The following is a 24450-nucleotide window of genomic DNA, read 5'->3' on the forward strand; positions in this document are numbered from 1 at the left end:
TGTTCTAAATATAGATGACCTATTGCTTATAGTTTTTAAGTGACAGACTTAACCACGAAAACTAAACATTGCCAATGAACAATGGAAATGAGGTCAAGGTCAGATGAACGATGCCAGGCAGTCATGTACACATTACAATCAATCCATGCATTAAATAAACCTATTTCCTATAGTATCTTAGAACCAAACTAAACTATGAAAACTTAACATTGACCAATGAACCACCAAAATAAGGTCAAGGTCAGATGATACCTGCTAGACAGACAACAGCTCACAATCCTTCCGTACAACAAATAAAGTTGACCTATTGCTTATAGTTTTACCAAAAACGAGATCAATACACAAAAACTTAACGCTGAGCAATGAAGTGCTTTAAATGAGGTTAAAGTCAAATAAACACTGTGAGACTGACATGTACATCATAGAATATTTCCATACACCAAATATAGTTGACCTATTGTATATAGTATTAGAAAAAGAGATCAGAACTCAAAACTTTTGACCACTGAACCATGAAAATGAGGTCAAGGTCAGATGACACATGCAAGTTGGACACCTTACAATCCTTCCATACACCAAATATACTAGACCTATTGCTTATAATATCTGAGATAACCATTAAAACGTTACCTTGTTTACTGATGCATGAAATGAGGTCAACGTCAAGTGAAAACTGTCTGACGGTCATGAGGACCTTGTAAGATACGCACATACCAAAAATAGTTATCATATTACTCGTAATAAGAGAGTAATTAACATTACCAAAAAATCTTAACTTTTTTTTCAAGTAGTCACTGAACATGAGAAATTCCTAGAACAGTGTATATGTGACAGACGGTAACATAAGGCATCTACATACAAAGTATGAAGTATGCAGTTCTTCCACCTATTAAATTATAAAGCTTTAAAAGAAGTTAATTAACGCTGTCGCTGCCAGATCACTATCCCCATGTGGAACTTTCTGCAACAAAAGTCACAGGCTCAACAAAAACCAGAAGTGTTTACTGGTTGATGTATTTATTTCACAAGATTACATTTCCATGTAGTGAACTGTGATATCATAGTCCAAATTTGAATTCTGAATATAACTTAGAATTTCAAAACATAATAGACATGTTAAAAGTTTCAAGTAAGAAACAAATCATTGAAGGCTATCGTGACCAATCAAAATTGACTTAATGTAGAACAAACAAAGTAACATGAGGCATCTATATACAAAGTATGAAGCATCCAGGTCTTCCACCTTCTAAAATATAAAGCTTTTAAGAAGTGAGCTAACACCGCCACCGCTGCCGCCGTAGCCGCCGGATCACTATCCCTATGTCGAGCTTTCTGCAACAAAAGTTGCAGGCTCGACAATAAAACCTGTTAACAAAGAAGAATGTGTCCCCAGTACACAGATGCCCTATCCGCACTATCATTTTCTATGTTTAGTGGACCGTGAAAAAGGGAGAAAATCTCTAATTTGGCATTACAATTAGAAAGATCATATCATAGGGAACATGTAAACTGAGTTTCAAGTTGATTGGACATCAACTTCATAAAAAACTACATCGACCAAAAACTTTAACCTGAAGTGGGACAGATGGACAGACGAATGGACGGACAGAACAACGAACGAACAGATGGATGCACAGATCAGAAAACATAATGCTCATAAACGAGGCATAAAAATCAATGGAAACCAGCTTTATTGTTAAAATGATCCCACTAAATGATATTGATTGGGTTTAAAATCCCAAAAAGCTCAACAGGGATAAATATGTTATACATTTAATCTGTTAAAAATCACATCCCTGACGAGTTACAAGGAAACAATGAAATATATCCGTTGAATAAAAACTAAAAGAATTTGGAAATATATGCTAAGAGGAAATAAATAAATAAAAAGTTTACATTTTGAGTTTACACATGACATAGGCAAAATCTCTTTGTTCTAATTGTGCTATAATTTGATTTATGTACAGATAAAGTGTGCATTAACTACCTCAGATATACTGCACAGTACTAATGTACTCATATCTTTAAAGGTGGATCAAATTGTTTTAAAACACATATGGGCATAAATTGATAAAATTGAATACATCAGAGTGTAGGGAGGTTAAAAAATATTTTGTCAATTATGGGCTAACTCATTGCGTATTTAATTCATTAATATACAAATTATATTTGAATTGTGTAAGATCAATTAACAATGGAGATGGCTGTAAAGTTTTATCAAAATCCATGTTGATTTGCAGAAATTTGATTAATTTTAAAAGTTGACTATCAGAAATAAGTCTCAAAATTGTTTTCCATTTTTTTACCTATCATTTAAATCTTTAAAGTTGACACCAATATAACAAACTACTATATAACCAGGCATTTAGTAAGATAAATATGTAATTGAGTTAACTGTAGAGTTTTATGAATATCCCAGATTATTTGAAAAAGTTACAGAAATGTTTAAAGTTGACTATCATAATTTTTTCTGACATGAAAAATTCCTGTTTTTTTTTACCTATCAATTAAATCTTTACATTTGCCACCAATATAACAAACTACTATATAACCTGGCATTTAGTAAGATTAATATGTAACTGAGTTAACTGTAGAGTTTTATGAAAATCAAATTTTATTTGAAAAAGTAACAGAACTTTTTAAAGTTAAAATTATCTAAATTTTGTCCAGAATAAAAATACTAGCTATTTGTGCCTATCAATTAAATCTTTAAAATTGACACCAATATAATAAACTACCATATAACCTGGCATTTAGTAAGATAAATATGTAATTGAGTAAACTGTAGAGTTTTAAGAATATCCAATTTCATTTGAAAAAGTAACAGAGCCCTTAAAGTTGACTATCATAAATTTTTTCGACATAAAAATTTCCAGTTTTTTTACCTATCAACTAAATCTATACAGTTGACACCAATATAATAAACTACCATATAACCTGGCAATTAGTAAGATTAATATGTAATTGAGTAAACTGTAGAGTTTTATGAATATCCAAGATCGTTTGAAAAAGTTACAGAAATTTTTAAAGTTGACTATCATATAAATTTATTCCGACATGAAAAATTCAAGTTTTTTTTACCTATCAATTAAATCTATACAGTTGACACCAATATAATAAACTACCATATAACCTGGCATTTTGTAAGATTAATATGTAATTGAGTAAACTGTAGAGTTTTATGAATATCCAAGACCATTTGAAAAAAGTACACAAATTTTTAAAGTTGACTATCATATAAATTTATTCCGACATGAAAAATTCCAGTTTTTTTTACCTATCAATTAAATCTTTATAGTTGACACCAATATAACAAACTACTATATAACCAGGTATTTAGTAAGATTAATATGTAACCTAGTTCACTGTAGAGTTTTAAGAATATCCAAGATCGTTTGAAAAAGTTACAGAGCCTTTTAAAGTTGACTATCATAATTTTTTCTGACATGAAAAATTCCAGTTTTTTTTACCTATCAATTAAATCTATACAGTTGACACCAATATAACAAACTACCATATAACCTGGCATTTAGTAAGATTAATATGTAATTGAGTAAACTGTAGAGTTTTAAGAATATCCAATTTCATTTGAAAAAGTAACAGAGCCCTTAAAGTTGACTATCATAAATTTTTTCGACATGAAAATTTCCAGTTTTTTTACCTATCAACTAAATCTATACTGTTGACACCAATATAATAAACTACCATATAACCTAGCATTTAGTAAGATTAATATGTTATTGAGTAAACTGTAGAGTTTTATGAATATCCAAGACCATTTGAAAAAGTTACAGAGCCTTTTACAGTTGACTAATGAAATCTTTACAGTTGACACCAATATAATAAACTACTATATACTAAGAATATCCAAGTTCATTTTAAAAAGTTACAGAAATCTTTAAAGTTTAATGTCATACTTTTTTTCTGACTTGGAAATTCCATTTTTTCCCCTACTGATGAAATTGTTAAAATTGACAATAATAAACCAAACTACCAAATAACTTGACATTTAGTAAGATCAATATATAATGATTTGAAAAAGTAACAGAACTTTTTAAAGTTGACTATCTATTTTTGTCAAAATTGAAATACTAGCTATTTTTACCTATTAATTAAATCATTTAATTTGACACCAATTTAAAAAACTCCAAAAAAAACCTGGCATTTGGAAAGAAAGATTAATCTGTAAAAGAGTTAACTGTAGAGGTCCATGAAAATCCAAGTTCATTCTAAAAAAGTTATAGAAATTTTTAAAGGTGACTTTTTGAATTTAGTTAGAAGTGAGAATTCTAGTTTTTATTAATTCTTAAACCTGTTCTTAGGATTATTCCAGAAAATACTATTTCCATCCCAGAAAAGGCAATTTTTAAAAAGTTAATGTGGGTGGATGTATTTGAAATAATAAAAAAACCAAAGGGGGTGTTGATTTAGTTCATTTTTCTATGGATGGTGAGGGGTAAAAAAAGTTCCGTCCCTGGGGGACATAGTTTTTTCTTGAACAGCCCTTAACCTTAGTACTTTATCATTCTAAGTACTAGTACATTTTTAATATGAATATAATCTATAAAATGGCAAACAAATGTTCTCAAAATTGATAAAATATAGTAAGTGAACCTATAAAAAAAAACCACCAAGTTCTAGCAAAGAAGGAAAGAAAGAAAAGAACAATGAAAATTACTCAATGAAAAAGTTACTTCAGTGTTCAATTATACTCATATTATTTTATCTTAGAAGAATTTTTAGACTACCAGTATCGTAAATTTTTTCAGACATTTTTTTTAACCACAGCTGAATTATTAATACACTCATGTCACACTCATGTCATATTGTTGCTAACTACTATCAATTTAAAAAAGACAGCAAAATAAGAAAAAATATACACTTTCAATATCAGTATAGCATAAATAAAATACCTTGTATAATACATTCAATAATAAATGAATAAAATTATATTGCAATTTCATGGAACTTTCAAAATGTTGTCTCTTATATAAATATGTGGTTTACAAAATGATGTCATTAATGTATCATTACCTATAGGTTGCATTTCTGTAAATATCAACAATGCAATTTCCCATAGGAACTCCTTTTACAGCTAAAACCGTACCGTACCAATTGTACTATGAAGTTTTGAAAAAAATCATGCCTTAGAATGGGAAGTTCATCTGCACTATTTTTTTTTCCAAGGTCAAAATATAGGGCTGTGCCGCATATTTTCAACATTTATATGCCCCGAACTTCTTAAGAGTTTAAACTTACACTAAAATTATGTCCTACCCTTACCTTGACTTAAGGGTTCTCACATATTTGACCAAAACGCATATGTATATTTACTGGTAACTTTCCCCAAGTTATTTCTTTACAAGATGAAACATAGAGATCATGTATTGGAACCAGTACGTAAACAGAATTAATTTTATATGAATATTCTATATCTCCCAAAAAAGGCATGGTTTGAGAAACAGCTGTATTTACAAGGTGCAACCTATAAGGTAGCTTAATTAAAATTGACTACAATGCTCAATCAGAACCAAATATTCAAATCTAAAAAGAATTATAAGACTATAAGTACTTGTTTCATTGGAGTAAACTACTATCAATTTAAAAAAAAAAAAAAATGAAATAGGAAAATATATACATTTCTTCTTATACTTATTGTATGGTTATCGCTTTTAATCTAGTACTCACAATTTCTAAATCATTTTTGTTAAAAAGTTGTTTCATAATAACTGTTGTTTACATATTTGTTTCATGTACGCTTAAATCTATTGAAATTGTTTAATTTAATTTCTCCTATACATAGCATTAATTAAAATCTTCAGAAAAATTGTACTTCTGATTAATCTCAAATACCAAAAAAATAACTCTACTTTATGTATTTCCAATGACATTGTAAACATTTTACATTGATTAGACACAAATATTGCAACTCCTTCAATGGACACTTTGATCCATTTGTACTTAAAAATAAAATAATCCAGACATTGTAAACATATAAAATTATCAGAAGTGTAGCCATCACAGATCTACTACTTTGGATGTTTCCTCTTCAATATATTAACTACATGCTCTTCTGTAGCAGAACATAATTCACCAGTTTCCTCCAAAAAAAACCACCAAGCTTCTTCCAGCATGTAAAAATAAAGATAATTATCAGCTATTCTGAAAAAGATTACAAAAATGAGAAATAAAGAAATACATAGCCTTGCATTCATATTGGTAGAAATTCTTTAAATTTTGTAGTTTAGTACCACTTCATAGTGTGGTGGATACCTTGATTTATTATACTAAGTATAACCAATAAAAAGCTCATAATATTTCAGACCTTAACCAATTAAAAAGCTCATATCCTATAAAACCTAATCCTGGTAGTTACCTTGATCTATTAAATGTTAAAATGACAACCAATAAAACGCTCATATTATATAAAACCTCATCCTGGTGGTTACCTTGTTCTATTATACTAAGTACAAACAAATAAAAACTCGTATTATATTAAACCTCATCCTGGTGGTTACCTTGATCTATTATACTAAGTGCATCCAATAAAAAGCTCATATTATATAAAACCTCATCCTGGTGGTTACCCTGATCTATTATACTAAGTACATCCAATAAAAAGCTCATATTATATAAAACCTCATCCTGGTGGTTACCTTGATCTATTATACTAAGTAAAACCAATAAAAAGCCCATATTATATAAAACCTCATCCTGGTGGTTACCCTGATCTATTATACTAAGTAAAACCAATAAAAAGCTCATATTATCTAAAACCTCATCCTGGTGGTTACCTTGATCTATTATACTAGTACAACCAATAAAAAGCTCATATTATATAAAACCTCATCCTGGTGGTTACCTTGATCTATTATACTAAGTAAAACCAATAAAAAGCTCATATTATATAAAACCTCATCGTGGTGGTTACCCTGATCTGTTTTACTAGTACAACCAATAAAAAGCTCATATTATATAAAACCTCATCCTGGTGGTTACCCTGATCTATTATACTAAGTAAAACCAATAAAAAGCTCATATTATATAAAACCTCATCCTGGTGGTTACCTTGATCTATTATACTAGTACAACCAATAAAAAGCTCATATTATATAAAACCTCATCCTGGTGGTTACCCTGATCTATTATACTAAGTAAAACCAATAAAAAGCTCTTATTATATAAAACCTCATCCTGGTGGTTACCCTGATCTATTATACTAAGTAAAACCAATAAAAAGCTCATATTATATAAAACCTCATCCTGGTGGTTACCCTGATCTATTATACTAAGTAAAACCAATAAAAAGCTCATATTATATAAAACCTCATCCTGGTGGTTACCCTGATCTGTTTTACTAGTACAACCAATAAAAAGCTCATATTATATAAAACATCATCCTGGTGGTTACCCTGATCTATTATACTAGTACAACCAATAAAAAGCTGATATTATATAAAACCTCATCCTGGTGGTTACCCTGATCTATTATACTAGTACAACCAATAAAAAGCTTATTTTATATAAAACCTCATCCTGGTGGTTACCTTGATCTATTATACTGGTACAACCAATAAAAAGTTCATATTATATAAAACCTCATCTTGGTGGTTACCTTGATCTAATATTCTAGTACAACCAATAAAAAGCTCATATTATATAAAACCTCATCCTGGTGGTTACCTTGATCTATTATACTAGTACAACCAATAAAAAGTTCATATTACAGAAAATCTCATCCTGGTGGTTACCTTGATCTATTATACTAAGTAAAACCAATAAAAAGCTCATATTATATAAAACCTCATCCTGGTGGTTACCTTGATCTATTATTCTAGTACAACCCATAAAAAGCTCATTTTATATTAAATCTCATCCTGGTGGTTACCTTGATCTATTGCAGTTAGTACAACCAATAAAGAGGTCATATTATATAAAACCTCATCTTGGTGGTTACTTTGATCTATTATACCAAGTATAACCAATGGTGAATTGTGTAAGCCGGGTGAGCTAAAAGGTCAAGGCTTTTAAAATTTACAACCATAGGTGCATTTTAATAAATGATCTACTTACCGGATTCATTATCAAAAATTTTATCTTTTGAAGCTTGCTCATGGTTTTCTTTTCCAGGATTTTTATAAGAGGAGCAATTCATACATGAACCTATTTATAAGTGTGCAAAAATATAAGTAAATATTAATTATATATATTACATATATAACAAAGAACAAAACTAGTTTACCTATCTTAACATTTACTACATGAATACATGCATGACCAGACACTTCTTCCTCTTAGTATGATGGCTTATTCATATCAGCATGTAAACTTAGTAACAACAAGCCTTTTTATTTTCTTATTTTCTTGTTTAAATTGTTTTATCCTTGTCATTTTGTGACTCTTTATAGTTTGTTCGATTTGTATCATAAATGGTAAGTAATGAAGTTGCTGACACCAACCACATGTGATCTCACATGGAGAGTTGTCTCATTTGCAATCATACCTATTTTTTTTTTTATATTAAAACACAATTATTTTTAAAGGCAGTGCTTTAAGGCCTGACTTTCAAGTCATGAGGTTCATCTTTCCTTACGCAAATCTTTGCTGGGGGTCATTTTGCAAGAAATAGATCCGGAAATGTTTAAATTTCTCCTCTACTTTTTGTGGTATGTATTGGTTTTTGTTCCTTTCATTTACATTGGGAAATAAAGAAACGATCAGTGTGTATTGTTCGTTTTAAAAATCTGTTTATTAATGTGTCTTTTGCATTATAAGCAGTCAATCTGATTACAAACTATCATTATTCGAATTCCGTGTGGAAAGAGGTCCGTTCAATTTCGAGTACTATTTGCGATCTAAAGATATTTTAAAATCATTTCACTCGTTGATATAACATGATATTATAATTAAAAGTCGACTGACCGTGAATTATATTGCATAATATACAATTTAAAGTATTTCTGTACGTGAAGCCGTATGACGTTATAGTTATTTCGGTCTCAGTTATGTAAAATATGAAATTATCGTTCCTGAATAGGGTTCCACTAATTAAAGACAAGAAGCGTCAAAAAGTGATAAGAAGCGACAATAAAATTAAAATAGCGATAAGAAGCGACAATATAATTAATTTAGCGAGAAGAAGCGTCAAGAAGACTATATAGCGACTATACATAAATAAAAAAAATGTCATTGCAAAAACTTATTCCCCATAGATATTAAAAAAAAAACATGCATTATTTTTTATTATAGGGGCGGTTATAAAACATTTTTTATATTACTGTACATTGATAGATAAAAATATGTTTTTATTAAGAAGAAAGGGATTAGTTTTTATTAGATATAAAAAAAAAATATATTTTATGCACACGCTAGAAATTGGCCATCAAAACAAAAAAATTTCAATTTCCTTTTAAAGAATTTATTGAATCAAAACCATGCAATATCATTTCCTTTCTAACAGTGAAATTCTTCTTTTTCATAGGGACATATTTGATAGGTGTAGCTTCACCCTATCACATCAAATGAGAATAGCCTCGTGAGAGAATTACGATTCGCTTGTCCCTTGTTAGTGATTGTCGCTTCGTCACTAAATTAAACTTCTTGTCGCTGTTTGTCTCTAAAATTCTTCTTGTCTCTTATTAGTGAGACCAGTCAGTTCCGTCCTTAACTTCCGTTTTTGCACTGCATTAACGATGCCTAGTCCTTGTTGGTGTGTACCTGAGTGTCATTTAAGAGGAGGACTTGCATTTCTAAATGACTTAATAAGAAGGAAAAGTTGGATCAACGCCATGGCTCAAACGTAGATTGTCATGTGCGATGCAATCGTAGAACCCATATCAATCAGCTGTTGTTTGCAAGGCACATTTTACTGAAAACGACTACGTTCAGGAAACTATTCATGGTAAAACTTTATTTTCTTTAAGAAATATATACTGTTATTTATATAATCGCCATGCAAGTCTGTTTGCAACCGCAATTATCGTTTTAGAATAAAAAGGGGGGTGAATTCAAGACGTCATAACTTTTGGGATTACGATTCAATATCATCTGTTTGACATTTTTTGGTTAATACTACAATTGTATGGTTTTTCTACAAGAGATATATTATACTGATAATTATTTTAACAGTAATTATGTAAATTTCGGTTGTAATGACAAGAATTCATGAGCTATGCTTCGGGCTTTCTTGAAAAATATCAATGACAATGTAAACAGGAACAAAACATTGACATGAATGATGCTCTCCACCTATGTTATAGTTATTTAGGTATGTGTGTTGCACAAGTCTTTCACAAGTTTCAAAAAAGCTAATGTTATAAAACTTTTTTCAGGGCACATACCCACTTTATAGAGACTTGTCTACTGCCATGCATTCCCATCCTATTTTCATGCACCATTTGTAAGCAAGAGACTGAATGGTTTACAAAATTAAAAATCAGGACGGTACGTGTCCCGTTAAACCAAAAGAACTAAACTGGATGAATATTGTAGGAGAAATCTAGAGGAAAGTTTTGATTTGTGAAATTGGTTTTCCTGAACAGATGTACATTCATCCTGCAGGAAAGATTTATAACTGTCCACCACCAACTGACGAGCTAATGTTGAGCTTCACAGATGGAATTACTCAAACACCATAAATGCCTATGTTTTTAGCACAGATTTCACAAATCATGACACAGCTGTGCATTTTTATGCCCCACCTACGATAGTAGGGGAGCATTATGTTTTCTGGTCTGTGCGTCCGTTCGTCTGTTCGTCCGTTCGTCCGTCCGTCTGTCCCTCTTCAGGTTAAAGTTTTTGGTCAAGGTAGTTTTTGATGAAGTTGAAGTCCAATCGACTTCAAACTTGGTACACATGTTCCCTATGATATGATCTTTTTAATTTTAATGCCAAATTAGAGTTTTTACCCCAATGTCCCGGTCCACTGAACATGGAAAATGATAGTGCGAGTGGGGCATTCGTGTACTGGGGACACATTCTTGTTTATACCTGTTAAGAGTCGAAAACTAAATATCATTTTTATATAAATAAACATATATTGTGTCATTTTAGAACTTATATTTTTCCAAAGGATGCATGAATGAAAGTAGTGAAATTCATTTTGCTTTGATATATAGATTTGAATTACAATTGTTCATGTTATTGTAATGCATATAAAAATAAGGAGATGTGGCACAATGTAAATATATGATATTCTGTGAGTTTATCAAACTAAAGGGGATAAGAAATGGGTATAAGCAGTTACAGGACTGTACTACTGTACAATCTCCAACAATGAGAAAAACTCATACTGTAAAGAGAATTTCATATTTACAAGTAAGTTTTGTTTTTGCATTGAATAATTTTCTTCTATTGTCTTAAAAGCAAATATGGGAAGTGGTTAAAATGCTAATGAGACAGCTTTTATGGCCACCAGATGTCATTGTTACCTTGATTAAAAACTCGTTTTTAGCTCACCTGACCTGACTCATCACTTGGTTTCGTCGTCCATAAACTTTTACAAAAAATCTTCTCTGAAACTACTGTGCCAAATTTAACCAAACTTAGCCAAAATCATCATTGCGGTATCTAATTTAAAAAATGTGTGGTTAGACCCGGTCAACCAACCGAGATGGCCACTATGGCCAAAAATAGAACATACAGGTAAAATGTAGATTTTGGCTTATAACTCTGAAACCAAAGCATTTAGAGCAAATCTGACATGGGTGAAATTGTCTCTTCAGTGAAGATCTATCTGCCCAGGAATTTTCAGACAAATCTGACAACCCGTTGATGGATTGCTGCCCCCAAATTAGTAATTTGAAGGAAATTTTGCAGAGTTTGGTTATTATCTTAAATATTATTATAGATAGAGATAAACTGTAAACAGCAATAATGTTCTGCAAAGTAAGATCTACAAATAAGTCAATATGACCAAAATTTTAAGTTGACCCCTTAAAGAGTTATTGCCCTTTATAGTCAATTTTTAACAATTTTCATAAATTTTTGTATTTTTGTTAATTTTTAAAAAATACTTTCAACTGTAAATACTGGGCCATGTTTATTATAGATAGAGATAATTGTAGCACCAAGAATGTTCAGTAAAGAAAGATCTACAAACACATCCCCATCATCAAAAACACAATTTTGTCATTTTATATGTGTTCGTTGTTTAATATGCACATAGACCGTTCAAGGTGAGCGACACAGGCTCTTGAGAGTCTCTAGGTCATTAATACAGGTAGATAACTTTATCATGTTTATACTGAAAAATAATTTTGCTTGGAGGGAGAATTTTAAAAAAGTTCTGTCTTCAAAAGAGTTGACATGTTACTATGTACATTAACCATTATGTTACTTGATGTTCTAGCAATACACACAGAACGGAGACTAGTCAATCTTTGTGAATTATTTTTCATAGGATAGGAGTAATTGAATATGTGTATATAATCAATAATTAAAAATAGTTTTATTTACATTAAAAATGAAAAGTTCTTATGTCTTAAAAATGCATTTCATGGCGAGGTACAGAAAATATACTGTAAACAGTAGACTATAGATATAGGTGAACTAGGTACAAGAGAACTCTAAATCTTAAATACTACAAACCACCTCTGTTCTATGGAAGATAATGATATAACTGGACTAGAAATACACACAACCTGTAATTAACTGCCTTTACAGCGCTTTCGCGCTTTGATTAAATTAATGAGAAGGTTCATTAATTGTCAGCACTAGTTAGTATGACTTTAAATTAATTGTTACAGCATTGGACACCATATTTTTCCTCTTATAAACAAACAATAATAGATGCAAATTCTTTTTTTATACATAACTTTAATGTAAATCATGTGAAAAATACTACATATGACAACGTGTAATTGCAATAAGTCAATCTTAAATGTGTAATTTTATAATTACTTGTATTTATTGCTTCTGTTTGCTTTCTTCCATCCTCCATCTAAATCAAACAACATAAGAAGATACAAAACATTGTTAATAAGTATTGATTTTTTACTGATTGACTTTGAAATACAAATGGTGTTACGAAGAACATTCAGCTTAAAAATGTTTTCAAACTGGAGAGTTCAGTATGGTGGATTCTATTTCAATAAGGTGAATATTGGCTGAAGTTGACAATTATAAAAGCATAACCTTGCAAGTCTACACAATGCTCGCTCGCACTATCATTTTCAACATTAATGAATCATGACATAGGATCAAAATCATAATTTGGCACAAGATTAAGAAACATAGCATTATATTGAACATGGGTACGTAAATTCCTTTAAAGTTGATGCGACTACAACTTCTCCATAAACTACCACTCCCATAAATCTACAAGTTTTACAATTTGTATACAGCTTGGAAAATCAATCTTTGTTTCTGATACAAAACATTCTTTTACACATATCATATTAGAAAATATTTGGCTTTGAACTTAAAATAACGATGTCATAGGGCTTTGACATTGATACAAATCTCAGATTCAATTATTCAGATTTTTCATTGGCTTAAAACAATATCATATATATGTTTATCAGCATTGCAGCATTTATAACAACCATATTTATGGTTGTACAATTGCATCTAGGCTTAGAATTTACTTTAGGGTATAATAATACTGCAATATCAAACCAAAAGCTGTTTATAAGTAATTACATATTTTCATTTCATTTTCTGAACTCAAAAGTTTGACTTACAGTATTTCAAAGCAGATGGTTTAAATTTATTCCAATGATATTGTTAAATGAAATTGTTGCTCTTTAAATGTGCTAACTCAATAGACTATTTTGTCTTTAAAGTACAAAGAATTTTGTTGTCACTGATGATATGTTTCTTCTTTGAAGCTGCATTAGCCCTATAAAACATACAATATTATTTACAAACGAAATATTATTGTACATTGATTTTTTGTAATTTTCTGTATGAAATGTGTTGTTGTTATAGTTATATTCATTCCTTAAAAATGTGCTGCTGGTGGCATACAACTTTTATCAAAGGTGCAATTTTCAATTGAGTTTCCTCATTAACACTCAATGTAAGAGTAAGACTGCATATACTTGCTACTTAACAAGGGTAGTACAATGTACATGGAAACACCCTTTAAACTCATTTCAACTTTTGTATCAGTACATACATGACATAGTAGTTGAGCTATGATATTTGAATATTTCATCGTTTACCATGGCTTTGTGTTTAATTTGACACAAATATATAAAAGTTGACAAACTGATTTTAATACTGAAACAAATGATTCAAATCATATCAAGATTCTTTTTTAATTAATAATTACCTCACAATTACAGCTTTTAAAGTACATGTACTCAGGCTAATCTGCTTTATCAGCATGATGGCTGCATCTGTTTTTTCCAAAACAAAATGGATGGACAACATTGTATCACAGGAACAAAACTGCCATTACAATTTTTCATTGTCTTCATTTTTTTTACAGAAATGTGTAATCCAGCAATAATGTTGGAAAAGATAAATGATGATTGTCGTTTCTGTAAACAACAAAAATACATAATTTATTCATTATTTATCAAGATCAGTCCTGGATAGTTGTCATGGACATATGACCTCCTATATATATGCAGTATAAAATCACGATTTATCAAAACCAGCTCTAGGTAGTTATCATGATCATTTTCCAGCGGCTTTTCTCTTGTTCCTGAGAAAATTATAAAGATAGGAAATCAAACGAGAAATTAGCACATTTATATACCTACTGAGTTCTAAAAGAATAAAAGAAAAGAAAATAACCGACTCAGTTTATGAAGAACATAATAACACGCTCGTGGGGTATTTATCTGTCACCATGGAGTTAATTAACAGATACTTATTTATTTTGCAGCATCACAGTATTAACATTTGCGGTCAAGTTCCTGTTAATATAATTGATCAATTCCGTAGTGAATCATAGAACTTTAAAGACTCGTTAAATTAATGCCGATGTGACAATGGTTCCAACATGTACCTTCGGTGTGAAGGAATGGCCGACCACTTTATTGTACAAGGTGGAGAAGAGCCCTGTTGTTATGAGCAGTGTGTCTGTAGAGCGGTATTGAATGCCTCTACAGAAGAAATCCAGGTCCGTTCGCCCAAAAACATGTTCGCGCCCATTCACATTCTCCACCTTGTACTTTCGCACCCTTTTTATATTGGTTTTGTGTCTAATAACTTTGTAATCAAGTTTTGGCAAGTTTTTTGCTATAAATATTTTTGATATCATTGTCTCAAATTGAAGTGAGAACGTTTTTTTTTGTGCTGATAAATCTTTGGTTAGTCAAGTTTAAAAAATCATTGTTTCAAAATAAAGTGAGATTCTCACATGTTGAATAAATTTTAATCATGTTTGGTTAGTGTATTTGTTCATAAAACAAAATATCTGACGCCACAATGGAAAAGTGATTGTTGTATGTGTCAAAAGTACAAGCGGCCGGGTCAGCCGGGATTGGCAATAAGGTGTATTTAAAACTACAATCTAATTTTCTAATTATTCAACAGGAATTTGATTTAAAATTAGGTGCAAACAGACCTTGGGTGCGAACGTGTAGGGTGCAAAAGTATATTGGGAGCGAAATGGACCTGATACCCTAAAGAAGAAGCATGCATTACCTTATCTGCCAGTTGGTTTCAATTGATCGTTTCCACCAGGAACATATATATATATATTGACTTACTGTTCCTAGTTCCTTCAAACAATGAGTGCTTACAAATGGTTTATATTGTGGCGTTTCAGTGCAGGGGCGGATCCAGACATTTTAAAAAGGGGTGGGGGGGGGGGGGGTTCCACCTAATTGCTCCCATTCAAATGCATTGGTCTGGCAAAAAAAAAATGTCAGTGGCGGATCCAGGGGAAGGGGTCGGGGTTTGAACCCCACTTTTTTTGACGATCAATGCATTTGAATGGGGACACATAGGTGGAACCCCACCTTTGTCTTGTGTTTGGACCCCCCTTTTTTTAAATGGCTGGATCCGCCCCTGCTCATTACTGTCTGGCACTTTGATCCCTCTGGAATATGAAAATACAACGCTTTTTGTACCTTTATATAAAAGATCGCTTTTTGGGGCGTTAATTTATGAAAAGAGGCGTGTCTTAAAACCTCACTGTGCGGGTTACCTCACTGTGGTAGTTAACTATTAGATTTTTCCTAAAATCCCAACCAATATATAAAAAAGAAGATGTGGTATGATTGCCAATGAGACAACTGTCCATAAGAGACCAAAATGACACAGACATTAACAAATACAAATAAATATACAAATATTTTATTGGCACAAACTCAATTACAATAATTGGCAACGGCCCATACAACTATAACTCATTAACAACTATAGGTCACCGTGGACAGTATGGCCTTCAACAATGAGCAAAGCCCATACCGCATAGTCAGCTATTAAAGGCCCTGATAAGACAATGTAAAACAATTCAAACGAGAAAACTAACTGCCTTATTTATATAAAAAATGAACGAAAAACAAATATGTAACACATAAACAAACGACAACCACTGAATTACAGGCTCCTGACTTGGGACAGGCACATACATAAATAATGTGGCAAGACCAGTTGGGTTGGTTGATGAGACACTTCGGATCGTCTGTAAACTCTACTCTTACTGACTGTCAGTTAGCTTCAAATAATATTGTCTTTGTATGTAAATCGTATTACTACGAATGTCTTGTAAAAGAATTGGGTATAAAGGAGCACTCAGGTAATCCCACATACAAAGACATATCATTTGACAAGGATGAGATTTTAGCAAATCATAAGTCCTTCATGGCTTCCATAAACATTACATTGAACACCAAATCGGAGGACTTACCTTGTTTGTATTGGATACCAAAGCTTCATAAAATTCCGTACAAACAACGGTATATTGCTGGCTCATCTTCATGTTCCACTAAAGAATTGTCCATTAGATTGACTAAAATTTTATCCGCAGTGAAAGAGGGTCTTCAGAAATACTGTGAAACTGTTTACTCGCGTAGTGGTATTAACCATATGTGGATTCTTAAAAATTCTAAAGAACTTCTAGACAATTTTAAATCTCGGTCTATTTCTGAAATTAGTTCTATCAAAACTTTTGATTTTTCAACCCTGTATACCACCATTCCCCATGTGAAATTGAAAAATCGCCTAAAAGAAATAATCCACAATGCCTTTCAACATAAAAATGGTAGCATACGCTATAAATTTATTACTTTGGGATTTCATAAGGCATATTTCGTTAATAGTGACAAACAAAAAGGTAAAACCTGCTACACAAAAGAACAAGTGGTCAGTATGCTGGAGTTTCTTATCGACAACATATTTGTTGAGTTTGGAGGTAGACTTTTTCAACAAACTGTCGGCATTCCTATGGGAACGAACTGCGCGCCTCTCCTTGCTGACCTCTTCTTGTTTTCATATGAATCGGAGTTCCTTCAGACACTTGTCAAAAACAAGAAGATCAAAGAAGCCAGGTTATTTAATTTCACTTTCAGATATATTGATGATGTTCTTTCCATTAACAATCCTAACTTTTCTGATTGGGTTCCATTAATATATCCACCAGAACTAGAAATTAAAGAGACAACAGACACGGCTTCATCCGCCTCATTTTTAGACTTATACCTCGAATTTGACATACACAGTCATCTTAGTACCAGAATCTATGACAAACGAGACGATTTTGATTTTGAAATTATCAATTTCCCCCACCTTAGTAGCAACATACCAACTTCACCTGCATATGGAATATACATTTCCCAACTTATTCGGTATTCAAGAGCTTGCAGCTCCTACTCAGACTTTGTAAAACGTCACCAGTGTCTGAGCAGAAAGTTGATGAACCAGGGGTATGTCAAAGAACGTCTCGTCCTTTTTCTAAAAAAGTTCATCGGAAGGTACCCAGAACTTGTTGATAAATATTCCGTATCAACTTCACAAATAATACACGATGGTCTTGAAGTATAGATTTTGCGTACTGACGTTGTTTATCATCTTAATTACGTGTTATATTATCCCTTTTTTTTTTTTTTTTTTTTTTTTTTTTTTTTTTTTTTTTTTTTTTTTTGTCTTTATTAATATTACTTTTACTGTTGTCTGTTTTTTTGAGATATCCTTTTGACGTAACTCTGTGCTTATGCATCCCATCATACTTTGAACGACAAAATTATTTTATGATGTGACTCTGTACCTATGTATCTTGTCATACTTTGAATGACAAAATTATTTTATGATGTGAATCTGTACCTATGTATCTTGTCATACTTTGAATGACAAAATTATTTTATTCATTAATATTACTTTTACTGTTAACCAACTTTGTTTGTGATATACATTTTACGTGACTCTGTACTTATGTATCACGTCATACTTTGAACCACACTATTATTTTATATTTATTATTATTACTTTAACTGCTAAGTCAGTGTTTGTTATATCTATTTTGCGTGACTGTATTTATGCATCCCGTCATACTTTGAACGACAAAATTATTTCATGTCTACCTGTGCGAATTTCAAACGCGCAATTTTACACCAGTACCCATACCCTCCTTCCTTGATGGGTGCATTTTACATAGACAAATATAATCGTATAATATAATCAAAATGAGGATGTTAATTTGATGTATGCCTTTTTGTGCTTCTTCGTTACATTTGTTGTTTTTATAGTGATTAAGATGATAACACAATGTTGACTGCTGTACCCCTATTTTTGACATTTTTACCTATTATGTCTGTTTGTTTTGTTCACGCATCGGTGACTATATAATGGAATTTGATGCAACTGTCATACAAGTGAGAGGTTTAGCTAGCTATAAAACCAGGTTCAATCCACCATTTTCTACATTTGAAAATGCCTGTACCAAGTCAGGAATATGACAGTTCTTGTCCATTCGTTTTTGATGCGTTTTGTTATTTGATTTTGCCATGTGATTATGGACTTTCCGAATTGATTTTCCTCTGAGTTCAGTATTTTTGTGATTTTACTTTTTACTACAACCAAGTCGATGTCAAGTTTCTTCACAGAAGAAACTTTACTGCTGGTGGATTATTCCCCGAGGGCATCATTAACTTGGTAGCTTTATGCATGATGAATACAAATAATACGAAGAACAAACCGGCTGGGACGTCGCCCGGGTTACCAAGGTCCTCTTTTGCTGCACGGAACACTGTAGCATTTGATTTGTGTGTTCCACGAAATATCCTCCGGGATACCCCTGATTTGACATATGTTCAGCCAGAAGGTAATTACTATTTCAAAAATTCAGATACCTTTCATAAATTAAAGCCATGTTGTGTCAATATTTTTGACTGTTTAAAGACACCTGCTACAAGTGAATCAACACCTATTATTTCTTCTTGTAAACATAAAAAAGGAAAAAGGAGCACATGTAAGACATGTGATATGTTAATCACGACTCCTGATTTCACTAGTAATTTAACATCTAAAACTTATTATACTAAATCTTTCGAGCCTCTGGACTGTTCCACGGACAATGTCGTGTACGGAATCGAATGTACTTTGTGTGGACTACTTTATGTTGGTGAAACTCGTCAAACTTTGCGTAAAAGAATGAATCAACACCGGTCGGATAATAAAGATCCTCAATTTAGAGTTCTTTATAACCATTTTAATCAACCGGACCATGATCCTTCTTTATCTATGAAAGTACGCATCATTGAGAAAATTTATCACCACACAAATAGCCCCGTACTAAGTACTCCTTTCCGCAAAGATAGAGAAAATTTCTGGATAAGGGAGTTAGGGACTGCAATGCCATATGGTTGCAATGACAATATTAAAGGAGTAGGAAATTTGTCAAGTCCTGCCTGCAGTGATATTAATGTAATGAGTTTATTTAATACTACCTTACGACAACAACGTAGTCATGGGCAAAAACATTACCATCGGCCTAATGTTAAAAAGTCTTCCAAATCTAGATCACTCTCTGGGAGCTTTGATGACCTTCTTTCACATCTTCATCATCCACTAGGGTTACATTACATAAGAACTATTCTCTTTTCACTGCCAGTTAATTTTCTAAAACGTTTGAGAGATTATGCACTTGACAAAGGAGGCACCAATACATTTTCTGCAATATACAGACTAGTCAGTATTATTTGTGATGTAGCTCTTTTCCGACTTTTCAAACCAGTAAGATCGGAACCTTTACATGAGGAAAAGAGGAAATTCCTTCCTGTTGATTTTGCCAATAGAGGAATTGATGCAATCAATCTCGGCAACGTTCTACATCACAAGGAGGTAACATCTAAAATTCCTATTTATTTTCAAAATCAATCTGTTCCTATTGTATCCTACAGTTACACCAAAACCATTGCACCTAAAATATTTAACTATAAACAAGCATTGCAGGACCTTGACTTAGAACAATACTTAAAAAGCCCTCCGACATGTAACTGTTCCCACTCGCCTTATAATTACAGCCCCTCTGGTCATGTTATAACTGGAGATCTAAACATAATTCAACATGAAAATCTCCGAAAGGTGATTTCTCATGGTCCTAAGTTTAGAGAACCCCAACACATCAATTGGAACCATAACTTCAAAATAATTATGGATTCCATTGAGGACTACGCCAGAGCATGGGCTAAACGAGAAGAAGTTGAACTGGACACTTTGTCAGAATGGGTTAAAACTATCAGGTCTCTGATAAAACGTCGCATTCACAAGTTGAAAAACTGTGTTAACGATCGACCAAAGTCCATTTTCAGAGACAAAGAGGCCATGAAATGTCTATCATCTCTTCATGATACGTATGTTGTTGTTCCTGCGGACAAAGCTTCAAATAATATTGTCTTTGTATGTAAATCGTATTACTACGAATGTCTTGTAAAAGAATTGGGTATAAAGGAGCACTCAGGTAATCCCACATACAAAGACATATCATTTGACAAGGATGAGATTTTAGCAAATCATAAGTCCTTCATGGCTTCCATAAACATTACATTGAACACCAAATCGGAGGACTTACCTTGTTTGTATTGGATACCAAAGCTTCATAAAATTCCGTACAAACAACGGTATATTGCTGGCTCATCTTCATGTTCCACTAAAGAATTGTCCATTAGATTGACTAAAATTTTATCCGCAGTGAAAGAGGGTCTTCAGAAATACTGTGAAACTGTTTACTCGCGTAGTGGTATTAACCATATGTGGATTCTTAAAAATTCTAAAGAACTTCTAGACAATTTTAAATCTCGGTCTATTTCTGAAATTAGTTCTATCAAAACTTTTGATTTTTCAACCCTGTATACCACCATTCCCCATGTGAAATTGAAAAATCGCCTAAAAGAAATAATCCACAATGCCTTTCAACATAAAAATGGTAGCATACGCTATAAATTTATTACTTTGGGATTTCATAAGGCATATTTCGTTAATAGTGACAAACAAAAAGGTAAAACCTGCTACACAAAAGAACAAGTGGTCAGTATGCTGGAGTTTCTTATCGACAACATATTTGTTGAGTTTGGAGGTAGACTTTTTCAACAAACTGTCGGCATTCCTATGGGAACGAACTGCGCGCCTCTCCTTGCTGACCTCTTCTTGTTTTCATATGAATCGGAGTTCCTTCAGACACTTGTCAAAAACAAGAAGATCAAAGAAGCCAGGTTATTTAATTTCACTTTCAGATATATTGATGATGTTCTTTCCATTAACAATCCTAACTTTTCTGATTGGGTTCCATTAATATATCCACCAGAACTAGAAATTAAAGAGACAACAGACACGGCTTCATCCGCCTCATTTTTAGACTTATACCTCGAATTTGACATACACAGTCATCTTAGTACCAGAATCTATGACAAACGAGACGATTTTGATTTTGAAATTATCAACTTCCCCCACCTTAGTAGCAACATACCAACTTCACCTGCATATGGAATATACATTTCCCAACTTATTCGGTATTCAAGAGCTTGCAGCTCCTACTCAGACTTTGTAAAACGTCACCAGTGTCTGAGCAGAAAGTTGATGAACCAGGGGTATGTCAAAGAACGTCTCGTCCTTTTTCTAAAAAAGTTCATCGGAAGGTACCCAGAACTTGTTGATAAATATTCCGTATCAACTTCACAAATAATACACGATGGTCTTGAAGTATAGATTTTGCGTACTGACGTTGTTTATCATCTTAATTACGTGTTATATTATTCCTTTTTTTTTTTTTTTTTTTTTTTTTTTTTTTTTTTTTTTTTTTTTTTTTTTTTTTGTCTTTATTAATATTACTTTTACTGTTGTCTGTTTTTTTGAGATATCCTTTTGACGTAACTCTGTGCTTATGCATCCCATCATACTTTGAACGACAAAATTATTTTATGATGTGACTCTGTACCTATGTATCTTGTCATACTTTGAATGACAAAATTATTTTATGATGTGAATCTGTACCTATGTATCTTGTCATACTTTGAATGACAAAATTATTTTATTCATTAATATTACTTTTACTGTTAACCAACTTTGTTTGTGATATACATTTTACGTGACTCTGTACTTATGTATCACGTCATACTTTGAACCACACTATTATTTTATATTTATTATTATTACTTTAACTGCTAAGTCAGTGTTTGTTATATCTATTTTGCGTGACTGTATTTATGCATCCCGTCATACTTTGAACGACAAAATTATTTCATGTCTACCTGTGCGAATTTCAAACGCGCAATTTTACACCAGTACCCATACCCTCCTTCCTTGATGGGTGCATTTTACATAGACAAATATAATCGTATAATATAATCAAAATGAGGATGTTAATTTGATGTATGCCTTTTTGTGCTTCTTCGTTACATTTGTTGTTTTTATAGTGATTAAGATGATAACACAATGTTGACTGCTGTACCCCTATTTTTGACATTTTTACCTATTATGTCTGTTTGTTTTGTTCACGCATCGGTGACTATATAATGGAATTTGATGCAACTGTCATACAAGTGAGAGGTTTAGCTAGCTATAAAACCAGGTTCAATCCACCATTTTCTACATTTGAAAATGCCTGTACCAAGTCAGGAATATGACAGTTCTTGTCCATTCGTTTTTGATGCGTTTTGTTATTTGATTTTGCCATGTGATTATGGACTTTCCGAATTGATTTTCCTCTGAGTTCAGTATTTTTGTGATTTTACTTTTTATGATTGCATGCTGATACAGCTTGACTTACGTTTTACATTAAAAAAAAAATCAAGGTATTATAAGAATAAGAATATTTTATTTCCAATTAACAGAAACCTATAAAAAGAGCTTTCATCACATTACATACAAGTATAGACAATAGACAATATTTTATTCGCACAAACACATTTACATTAAATGGTTATGGCATACAAAATTAAGACAATAAACTGACAATAGTTAAATTGATTATAATTATATTAGAGTGACAGTGGTATTCACAGCGAAGAAGAAAAAGGCTATAAATATCAACAGTTAACACATTGTTAATGTTCATGAACAATTAAAAAAAAAGAATATAAACAAAAATTAGGTTGCATATTAAAAAAAGTTATACAGATGTTTTTAATAAAAGACAATCATTAATATACTTTATGGTGATTTTTATAATGACTGGTATACATACATGTGATTCTTCAATCGGGAGTCAAAATCTCCCGCTTTTCAGACCCTCTTCCGTCCCTCCCGTTAGAATGTGAAATCTTCCGCTTTTTGAAAATGTCAACCTCGAAAACTTCAGTAGACATTTTTGTTTACAAAATTTTATTACAGGCAGAGAAAAAGTCCGAGAAACTCGAAATTGATATGGGAAAAGTCCGAGAAAACCGGAAGTCACTATTTCCTGTTTTGATTTTGTTTCAAAGGTAAAAAGCGAAATACTGACAACAGATTAGTTGTATAAACAATGACAAATGAATGACTTTATGTTTTAATTAATTTGATGCTGTTGATAACAATTCTGCAAGGATCAGTTACTGAATCTGAGAGACTAATGAAACGAACTCAAATATGACATTTATGGCTTGTATTTCATCAAAGCCAATGGGATACAAATATGAGTATGTTAGCCTTGGACAAGACCATGCTTACTACACTTCATGCAAAGCTGACTATGGTGGCCCTAATGACATGACCAAATATGGAGACAGCTACCCAACAGAAAGCCAACTACAAATGTTTATCATTTCAACACCTTCTGTTACTAGCATGATCAATAGTGGTACCAAAAGTTGACAATGTAGCTTAAGCAGAGATACTTTTTGCCAACTATGTATCATGGCTATTCACTTACTCTTGAACTATACATAGTAATAAATATTTGAAAACCCATTATCTTCTATTTTTTCAAGTAAAAATGGCTATGCAGGTGTTAAAAGGTATGGAATCATTACTTTGTTAACAAAAAAAAGAAGATATATGCAGTTTGAACACACTCAAAAAAAACATTGCGTGCGTCGATAAAAGGTCGATTAAAAATCTCCAGTAATGAAGTCCAAA

The 24450-nt window shown here is 32.0% G+C and overlaps 1 protein-coding gene and 2 long non-coding RNA genes across 4 annotated transcripts in view; 2 read left to right on the forward strand and 1 right to left on the reverse strand.

Annotated features, from left to right (window-relative positions):
• The window catches only part of LOC143066735 (4-hydroxybenzoate polyprenyltransferase, mitochondrial-like), a 52261-nt gene that overhangs the window by 13124 nt on the left and 14687 nt on the right, over positions 1-24450 (forward strand). The window lies entirely within an intron of this gene.
• On the reverse strand, positions 1675-14553 carry LOC143066714 (uncharacterized). Its single transcript, XR_012975762.1, has 4 exons — positions 14276-14553; positions 12901-12940; positions 8074-8163; positions 1675-6162 (listed from the first exon to the last, which is right to left on the reverse strand). It is a non-coding gene; the product is annotated as an uncharacterized LOC143066714 (long non-coding RNA).
• On the forward strand, positions 8530-11046 carry LOC143066707 (uncharacterized). Its single transcript, XR_012975755.1, has 2 exons — positions 8530-9901; positions 10332-11046. It is a non-coding gene; the product is annotated as an uncharacterized LOC143066707 (long non-coding RNA).

Source organism: Mytilus galloprovincialis, chromosome 1 (assembly GCF_965363235.1).
Source record: "Mytilus galloprovincialis chromosome 1, xbMytGall1.hap1.1, whole genome shotgun sequence".
Lineage (NCBI taxonomy): Eukaryota > Metazoa > Mollusca > Bivalvia > Mytilida > Mytilidae > Mytilus > Mytilus galloprovincialis.